At 40.8% G+C, this 9,789-nt stretch overlaps 1 pseudogene; it reads left to right on the top strand.

Moving 5' to 3' along the window:
- The first annotated feature begins 5,137 nt into the window (after positions 1-5,137).
- On the top strand, positions 5,138-8,595 carry LOC132400911 (transcription factor 21-like; annotated as a pseudogene).
- The last annotated feature ends 1,194 nt before the right edge of the window (positions 8,596-9,789 follow it).

Below are 9,789 nucleotides of genomic sequence, written 5' to 3'. Positions count from 1 at the left end.
CTCCGTAGTGTCACTTTATCTTATCCCTTAAGTAAAATATTCAGTTTTTATGAAGTGGTGAACCCAGAGAATTAAACTAAAATGATCGAGTGATAAATTTGTTGTGGACTTGAGTGTGTGATATATTTGCCAGCTGTTACATGATGTGTTTTTTAAGCAAAGGAGTACGATTATTCCTCCTGATATGGCAGCTTTAGACTTAAATCCCTCTTCCACAGTGCTTAAATTTTTAATAAAGCAATTATCTTTCTTTAGAATACAATATTCCTACCTAGATTGTGCCAAATTATCGGTGTTCATTTAAAATAACACTGGGATAATCTGAAAGAGGTATTTCTAAGGACGATCTTTTCAGAAAATATGTCAATGGCTCATTGATCACATATCTGGCAGATAGTCAGTCTTGATACTGATTATTCCATCTAATCTACATTTAGACTTGTATGTGATCCTGAGGTTATAAGTCTGACGATCAGATTAATCATTTTCTTAATTTTCTTGATGAAGGTATCACACATCAAACATGTGGTTTGAAAACATCATGGTATCTTGCCATTGAAATTGGACTTCATTGCAGCGGTTTTATTTACGGTATTTTTATTTATACACGTTTAAGGACATTTTTGAGACAGCTTCATTAGGGCATCTGACCTAATATTAGAACAGGTCAATTTTTTTCGTCAAAATTGGCCAAGGTTTCTTACCCATGTAACTAAAGGCTTAATATTAATTCACTAAACGGACTAGGTTTGAGCCTATCATACTAAGGACTGTTCAACAGCTGCCAACGGAATGACCGTTTCCAATGATGATTTACCACGACTTGCCAACGCCTCTGAGTACCTTACTGGTCCTTTCCCATTGCCTCCCCAGTCCCTAATAATCATTAACGATCCAAGCAGCCAGACAGTCACCTATTCAAAATGACTAAACTGCGCGATGAACTCAATAGATTGGCTGAACAAACGAATCTTCATGGGTTCAGGCACATGGTTCAGGATACGAAAACACATCAAGTTATCGTATTTCACTGACAACTGTGAAATTCGAAATTGAAGGCCCGAAGTGGACTGTTTACTGTTTTCCGCAGATGTTGTCTAGCGTGCTGAGTTCCTCCAGCATTTTGTGTGTGTTGTTTTGGGTTTCCAACATTTGCAGATTTTCTCATGTTTGTTACATTTGTCTTCTGCGGCCTGTGAGCCGCGATGATTTGGTCACGTGCCGTGTAAAACGAATTATTGCAATACCGGATAAGATCAATAAGTTAGGCAGCGGCGTATGTGATTTCCAGGGCATTTTATACGGCATTGGACAGACCGAACTTGGAATATCGAGAGCAGATTTGGGCTGGCATCGGAGAAGTTCTAGAGGACGTTCACGAGAATAACTCCAGGAATGAAAGGGTTAACATATGAGGAGCATTTGTTGGCACTGGGCCACTACTGGCTGGAGTTCAGAAGACTGGGGGGGTGGGGATGATCTCATTGAAACCTCTCCAATATTAAAAAACCTAGACAGAGTGGATATGGAGAGGCTGTTTCCTATAGTGGGGAGTCTAGGGCCTGAGGGCACATCCTCAAAATAGAGGGATGTCCATTTAGAACAGAGATGAGGAGGGATTTCTTTGGTCAGTGGGCAGTGAATCAGTCGAATTCATTGCTGCAGAAGACAGTGGAGGCCAAGTCATTGAGTATATTTAAAGCGGAGGTTGATAGGTTCTTGATTAGTCAAGGCGGCAAAGGTTACGGGGAGAAGGCAGGAGAATGGGCTTGAGAGGAATAATAAATCAGCCATGAAAGAGTGGTGGCGCAGGCTCGAGGGACCGAACGGCCTAATTCTGCCCCTATAGCATACCGTCTTATGCTGCTATCATGGGAGAAGGAGCCTGTCCGCGCTGCAGGTTTCAGGACCAAAGCTCTGTAAAAATAGAATTCAAGGTTATAAAATCAAGTCGGTGTCATATGCTCGGCTTTGATGCGTTCCAGAGATTAGTGTAAATGTGAATCAGTATCGGTATATCTGACAATATGAGGTGCAAGCTAAGACCAATTGGAATGAAACTGAGATCTGTTCAGTTTCAGATTGCAACATTCGACAATTACAAGATCTTCTTGTAAACGTATCTAAAACATGAGGATAATGTAGCAAGAGACACTGTTGTCGCGCTATTAAGACATGAAGGGCAAAGACCCAGCCAGCATAGGGCAATCTGAGGAGCAATTGTCATCCAGTGAGATCCTCTTCAGCAGTAGTGAGACTGCAAAAGATAGTAGAGGAAAACATTATTGAATAGTATACCATGAGCAAAATGGGACAATAAAAACCTATAAACAGCAAATTAAACTGAATGAAATAAGTGGCCCTACGCGCAGAGAAGGGGGGGGGGGGGTACGATAGCCACAGCTCTGCTCGCTCCTGGTTGCAGTAGTGTGGGCTCTGAGCCAGTCACTAACTTGTACAAAGTGCAGTAATGAAGCAGCACGATTTCGGGCCACACTGAGAATTTAAGTTCACGTGTCACTAATGTCCTGCCGTTTCCGAAGAGAACGTTCTGCTTTTCAAGCTGGGAAACAGGCCGCCCATTAGCTTAAAAATGCGCCAGGCTTCAGACTCTAGATATCTTCAGTGAAAACACGGGCTGAGTTGTTTAATTTCGTATCATTCCCAATCAACGGTAAACCATTTGTCACTTTACAACCAGAGGACCTGACGAATTAACGAGAGATTGCAGCTGGCGATCCTACCTGACCCGGTCCTGGGACTTCCAACATTCCCATCGCTTCGTTAGAGGAATGGCAGAATACAACGGAGAGTAACAGTTATTCCAGGTGTGGTCTGTTCCCCCCACCCCCCCCCCCCCGCCCAAAAAAAAACGTCTGCGTTATTTTACTATATTAGCTGGACAAATACTTAGCTCTATTTTCACGCTGGGCTCAACTCTGAGCAACAGGAGCCGACCAGCTCTATCCTGTCGATATCGGTAAAGATCCTTTCTCAGAACAAAGATTTAATTTTAATAAAGTAGAAAAGTTAAATGGCTGGGGGAGAAACATGGCAGGGTTTCAAAAAGACCCCTACTGATATGTTTGAATGACATCATCTATCACAGGTAGATGATAACGTTTTAATAATAAGAATGTTGGTAAACGTTTAAAGCCGTGTAGATACTTAATGCCTAAAATTGACACTATTATAACATTTATATAAAATAATATCCTTTAATTAATCCAAGAAATGTCCATTTGAGTATATAAGTAAGCTGTATATTCTTCCAAGCTCAGCTCTAAATATCTTTTCATGATATTTTCTCCTTATAATATTTCCAAATCCTTCTTTTTCTCAGGTTTGACTGCTTTGGTCCGAGACTGGACCTTAGCTGATGATTGCCATTAATCTCTCCCATCCCCTGCCTTTTATTCATTTACGGAATCAATCATTTCTATCATAAATCATACCTACGGGCAATCATTTCTCTCCCCACCTGCACAAACAAGTCCGAGAACAGAGAATCACAGACTTCATAAATCTCGCACGGCTGTCTTTACATTTTCAGAATTTACTGCCTCCTTGGTTTACATTCTATAAGCCAGTGATGCTGGCAAGAAATGCGCTGGGCGCTCATCGGCACACACCCCCAGCAGGAAGATGTGAAGGAATAGTCCCAGCTAAGTTGAAGATACAAAAGGAAGGTGATGAAAATAGGGTTTCAACAAAAGTAGGAAGCACGATTATCCAGGCATGGACTGAACGTTGGCTTTATAACGGACAGACAGCATCGGATTTTATTCATAGCTCTAGACGTTCACGCGGAGAATCAGCACAAAATGCATGGTCTCTTGGATCTCCCGTGTTTCCGCACATCAGCCATTGTTTTCCGAGGCTCAAAAGAAACTTTAAACTCCCGTCTTAAAGCAGGGCAAAAGAGGATCTTGTCATACTACTTCCTCAAAAGCGTGCGTGTGTGTGTGTGTGTGTGTGTGTGTGTGTGTGTGTGTGTGTGTGTGTGTGTGTGTGTGTGTGTGTGTGTGTGTGTGTGTGTGTGTGTGTGTGTTTTCTTTTTGTTGACGCAGGTATATCAAGAGATTTGGAGATTGGAGGATGCAAGATGATGAGGAATAATTGTGAGATTGGAAACAAAAACAGATCGCACTATAAACCAGTATTTCCAGGCGCCGTTTGAATGAATGGCCTGGGATTTTTTTAAAACCAAGGGACAAACATAGAGCAAACAATCTGGAGAAATGTTGTAAAGGTTTCAGTTCAACGGCAGAATTTCCCTAAATATAAATAACACTTTGCTCAACTAGAATATGGATGAACTTGTTTCCGAAGACATATTTTATTCTTCGAACCACGAATGAGCGAACAGGGAAGAGTGTTACATAGTTAGAGCTTACTAAGTTAGGGCTTACTTATTCTTACTTAGTTAGGGCTTTTCGTGGTCGTAGGACTACCCAGGGTATGTTAAGGCTGATAAGGTAATTTTGAAGAGTAATCGATATTGTGGTGTAGGTAGACAAAAGGCAAAACACGGAAACACCAATACCAATACCAACACCAATGAACATTTCACCTGTTTTTGAAGAATGTGTGTTTTGATTTTGAGGTTACAATTAGTTCCTTTTACCAAGGTATGTCAACACGCCTGTTTAATATTTTATTTCAAATTGCGTGGAGTAAAGGAAACAGTGCACATAAATGAATGCATACAATAATTGAACTCCGCGATTCTGGTAATTCTTTTGAAGCTGGTGAATCGGGCCCATCAGGGTTGGACAGAAAGCGTTTGTTGATTCGAGAAATCGTAAAAGAAAGCCATTCGGGGGGACTTCCTTTATAAGTTAACAGTATATTTACAGAAAATATTACCATAAAACAAGTAAGTGGTGATTTTCTTTAAATAGCTGAGAATATAAATACCTTGAACTTCGCAAATAAATTAAGTATCTATTCGTGTTAAATCATCTAGTTGTAATTGCCAATGAATTTCCTGATTTGTTTTATAGACTAGTCACAAAATGTCGAATTTCTGTAAAGTTTCCCGAACAAGTATCCCAACTGAGAATCGCGCACTAGCAGCGTCTGTCAAAACCCAGTGAGCCCTCCTCTTCTGTTCCAGGACCCGCCTCTACCGCAGTGCGATAAATTGCGGATGTCGCATCCAGATCGCAGGGTCTTCAACCAAACTAAGTGGAGGAATTCACTCCAGCTGAAAAGCGCCACGTTCCGAACCTTTTCGGTGTCTTTACGGTCATTAATCTCAACTTGCAGGAGATCGTGGCGATACCATGTCCACTGGGTCCGTTAGCGATGCCGAAGATCTTCAAGAAATGGAAGTGCTGGGCACGGAGGAGGAATGCGATGCATTAAAGAGGAAATCTAACAAGGAGTTCTGCACCTCCAACGACAGCAACGAAGACAGCTCCAACAACGAGCACGAGTCCCCCAAAAAGGGTAGGGGGTCTTCAGGAAAGAGGCGCAAGACGAGCTCCAATAAATCTCCCCTGAATGGGGTGACCCAGGAAGGTAAACAGGTTCAGCGAAACGCAGCGAACGCCAGGGAGAGGGCCAGGATGCGGGTGCTGAGCAAAGCCTTCTCACGGCTCAAAACCACTCTACCCTGGGTTCCACCGGACACGAAACTCTCCAAACTCGACACCCTGCGGCTGGCTTCCAGCTACATCGCACATCTGAGGCAGATCCTAGCCAACGACAAGTATGAGAACGGCTACATTCATCCAGTCAACCTGGTAAAAATCTACCCTTTGCTAGAACACAGAACTTTTCACGAGGTTTTAAAAACCGTGCACACAAGTGTGTGTATCCGGCCCTGGGCTTGTGGAGGATTGTATTTGTATGTGTGTGAATTTGTCTGTTCGTCTGTTTATTCTTGTATGTCTGTGGGTTTATGAATTGCATTATATACACGCGCGAGCTATTATGTGAAGGTTTGTTTTATTAAGTATTCAATTACATCTGCAAAGGTGTAAAGGGACAAGTTTACAACATATGTGTGTGTGTGTGTGTGTGTGTGTGTGTGTGTGTGTGTGTGTGTGTGTGTGTGTGCGCGCCAATGTATGCGTGTGACTGTGGTTGTGGCATGATATTAATGTTTCATATATGCATGAAATTCTGTGAGAATAATTTATCTGTGTGTATATATATATGTGATTCTGTGAATCACTGTGCGTGAGTTTATGTGATGTGTGCGCGGTTGTGTTAATGTCTGAATGTACACGAATCGGCTCGCAGAGCCCAGTAGCAATAAATCAGTCCGATGCATTCAGATAAACAGACAGTTTTGTGTTTATAAAACTTTCCCAGACGATAACAGATAAGCACATCGAGCTTGTTGCTTTAAACAGACAACTCAGAAACAATCATCCACAATTAGTTAATCGAAACAAAGTCTTCGCTCCATTTTATCAGAGTCTATTGAAGATCTTTGTGATTGGGGAAAAAGTAGATTTCTATAGGCAAGTCTAACGAAAGTCAAATTCGGAAGAAAGGGGGTGCTTTGCTTAGTGTGCGAAAGTAAAGGGAATCTGTTATCAAGCTATGGAAACTTGTAACACTTAGTATAACTGGAGCAGGAAATAAAAGACAGAGAGTCGTCTAATTGAACAGAAGTATAGGTTACGCCACAACGGGGGTATCTGGACAAAACAGGCAAACATTTTATACAAACTCTTACTAATTGTTCAAGCAGGATACGCATTTCTTTATTTCTTAGAAATTAACCACAAGTCACCTTAATATGGACGTGCAATTAATATTAAAACGCGGAAGATGGAATACAAATCCTTTGAACTTTTTCTCTGAAGGGACACTTTTCCTTTAGATCACATTCGAACAATAATCATCAACCCACTTTTTCGCTTCTGCACTATGTTATTCGTTAACCAAGGATGTCAGTGGATTAAAGAATTGGAGATCTCGTGAAACTTCCTTCAATGGTTTTGGAAACCAGAGGCCACAGAAAATCTGTTTATTTTTTTTTCAAAATCTGTTGTATCTGTTTTCTTTCTTTTTACCCATTATATCTGGGAACAAAGAGGAGATTTTCAAATACACTTGAAATTATAAGTATCTCTTTAAATCACTGCTTTCTTGTTAAATGAAATGCATATTTTCCATTTGTAATACCACAAACTGCAAATCACCTTGAAAACGAAATATTTTGGTAAAACAATATTTCAAGGCTTTCCTAAAGAAAAAAGGTGAGAAGTTCTAAATAATAGAAAATACGACCGTTTCTGTGAATGTGAACCACCTCTTCACATTATACATACTTTGAACAAATTAATTTTAATCAGCTATTAGAGATAATTTTTCTTTGATTTCTAAAATGTGCAGTATATATTTGTTTCACTTTAATGTTACAAACCGTTTGTAGATACAAAGTGGGACACACAGCAAGGCTGACATATAATCAATATATTTGCCTTAAACCCGGAGAATACTTAAACTTTGTACACTTTTCCATTTAAAATAATTTAATTTTATCACGTCCATACACATATTTTAAAACTTGTTAACCCGAAATTCACGATCTGGCAATGGATTTGCAACTGTTTTCAACTTTTCTTTTTGAAGATTATCAATTTTTCGGAACATCCGATCCTTTCAAATGTTGAAACTGTCTCCCTGAAACTTGCAGAAACAAAACATATAGAAAGAAAGCAAAGAGAAATTTATATACTTTAGAGAGACCAAACATCGACCAAGAATTGAAATTACATTTCAAATTTCATGGTCAATGATAGTGAGTGGCTCTTTTGAACATGTGCAATTCGTGTACTTTAATTGAGTTTAATTATCAATAATCAAAGTAGAATTCTTAATTTGTTTTATCAACTCATGTCTCCCAAAAATGTGAATGGTGACTGAATTTCGTTCCTGGTGTTACCCGATGAGACATGAATAGTCTCTCTTGATGCAGGTTGGCTTGGACTTGGATGCAGTTAACTTGTTTCCCGGGTTGAAATTTTCAGTTAGTTCCGTTTGTTTCTGTGCTGTCTGAATAGATCAAGGTAAACGATGGGATAACATAGACATGACAGGTAGCGCCAACAATGAACACACTTGACATGATGCTTGTTCGGAATGCAAACCAACGTTGTCCTTTTTTAATTGTAGACATGGCCGTTTATGGTTGCGGGGAAGCCAGAAAGCGAGCTAAAGGAGGTTGTAAATGCAAGTCGTTTGTGTGGGACTACAGCGTCATGACTAAAAGGGGGAAAATAACAAAATCACAGGAAAATTCAGAAGCCAAAGAGAAATATCACTAAACCGAGGAAGGAACGGTCCTGTGCATATTTCAGACCGGCCGAATGTTCCACTCCTGGCGTATCGATGTCGTTCAACTGCTTTGCTGGTCAAAGTACGAAAGGGATGTTACACCTTCATTTATAATAGTGACTAGACTTTAATACTGTCGGGCAAGATATCGTAGGTACGTTGAATTCCACAGATGACTTTGATAGTCATATGCTGTGTATGAAAGCATCATATAAAAGATATATATATTTTCTTTATCCGCAAGTCTTTACAAATCATGTAAATAAAAAAAAATTGCTTTATATTTAAACTACAGTGATCGTGTCGCCATGTATGACATTCTCCCGTCTCTTTCCGTGTGCGTGTGCTATGATGCAGGCGTTGCTGAGCTGATTGATGGCCCTTTGGGTCTGCTTCCATCAGACCCCCGAACCTCGACAATAGACACGACGGAGTGACAACAGTAACGATTTGTTTATTTATTCCACTAAAAGGATAAGAAAGAGATAGCTCGTGTTAGTTGAGTCAGGGCTCAAAGAAAACAAACATCTACGCCAGCATTGCGTCGCTGGAGTTTAGGCGTTGCTGACCCGGTCCGTGCCCAAGGCGAACAGCCGCTCGAAATCTAAGGTGCTAAATTAGAAACAAAACGTTCAGGTTTGGGACTTCGGGTCCCTTTAGGTTTTAGGTGTTCATAAATGTAACTTTAGGAGGCACTGAGGAAAACATAACGTTTAAGTTTTTGTCTGGTTTCAGGACGAGATGAAATTATAACATACTGCTTACTGGTACAATGGATATTTCGTTGTAACACTTCCCTTTTTTCTTGATGCTGCCCCAGGCCTCAAACTCGATTGTTCTCGGTAAGACTGGCAGCAGGCAACATGTTTAATTAGGGGTATGAAAACATGATTCAGCAATTGAAATACAAGTAGAGAATGTCGGAAAAACTCAGCAGGTCAGGCAGCGACGGTGGAAAAGAGAAATGGCCAACATTTGGAATCAGCAGCTCCTCCTAAGCGACCTCCACAACGGAAACTACTGAAGCGCAGGATCAGGGCTTCACCTCACCTACTGTCTGTTCCATTAACCGCGTGCCGATGTCGAAAGCAGTCAACGCAAATGAAATTAAGTTCACCAATCATTAAATGATAAAATAGAACGCGGGGTAGAAATCTGGCGATCAAATATGGAGAGAGAAAGGTAAATGTGACTTTATATTGAGATTGCGTAATGGCAACATTTCATAGCATATAATTTCATTGATCCAACCCGAAGGCTGTCGGCCCGAAAGGTCAACTGTTCATTCATTTCTGTAAATGCTGCCTGGCCGGCTGAGTTCCTCCAGCATTTTGCATGTGCCGCTTTAATAAGGTAAGGTTTTATAATCCAGACGGCGGGGAATGGGGGAATGAATGTGCGATTCTGATGGGGTCTGTTCGGACAGAACAGAATGGTACTGCAGAAGACGACGTAGTTTTAAGTCCTCAGCACCACCCCGCCCCCAAC

The sequence above is a fragment of the Hypanus sabinus genome, chromosome 10, assembly GCF_030144855.1.
Source record: "Hypanus sabinus isolate sHypSab1 chromosome 10, sHypSab1.hap1, whole genome shotgun sequence".
NCBI lineage: Eukaryota > Metazoa > Chordata > Chondrichthyes > Myliobatiformes > Dasyatidae > Hypanus > Hypanus sabinus.
Note: the sequence above shows the minus strand (reverse complement) of the source record. Positions and strands in the feature narration are given on the sequence as shown.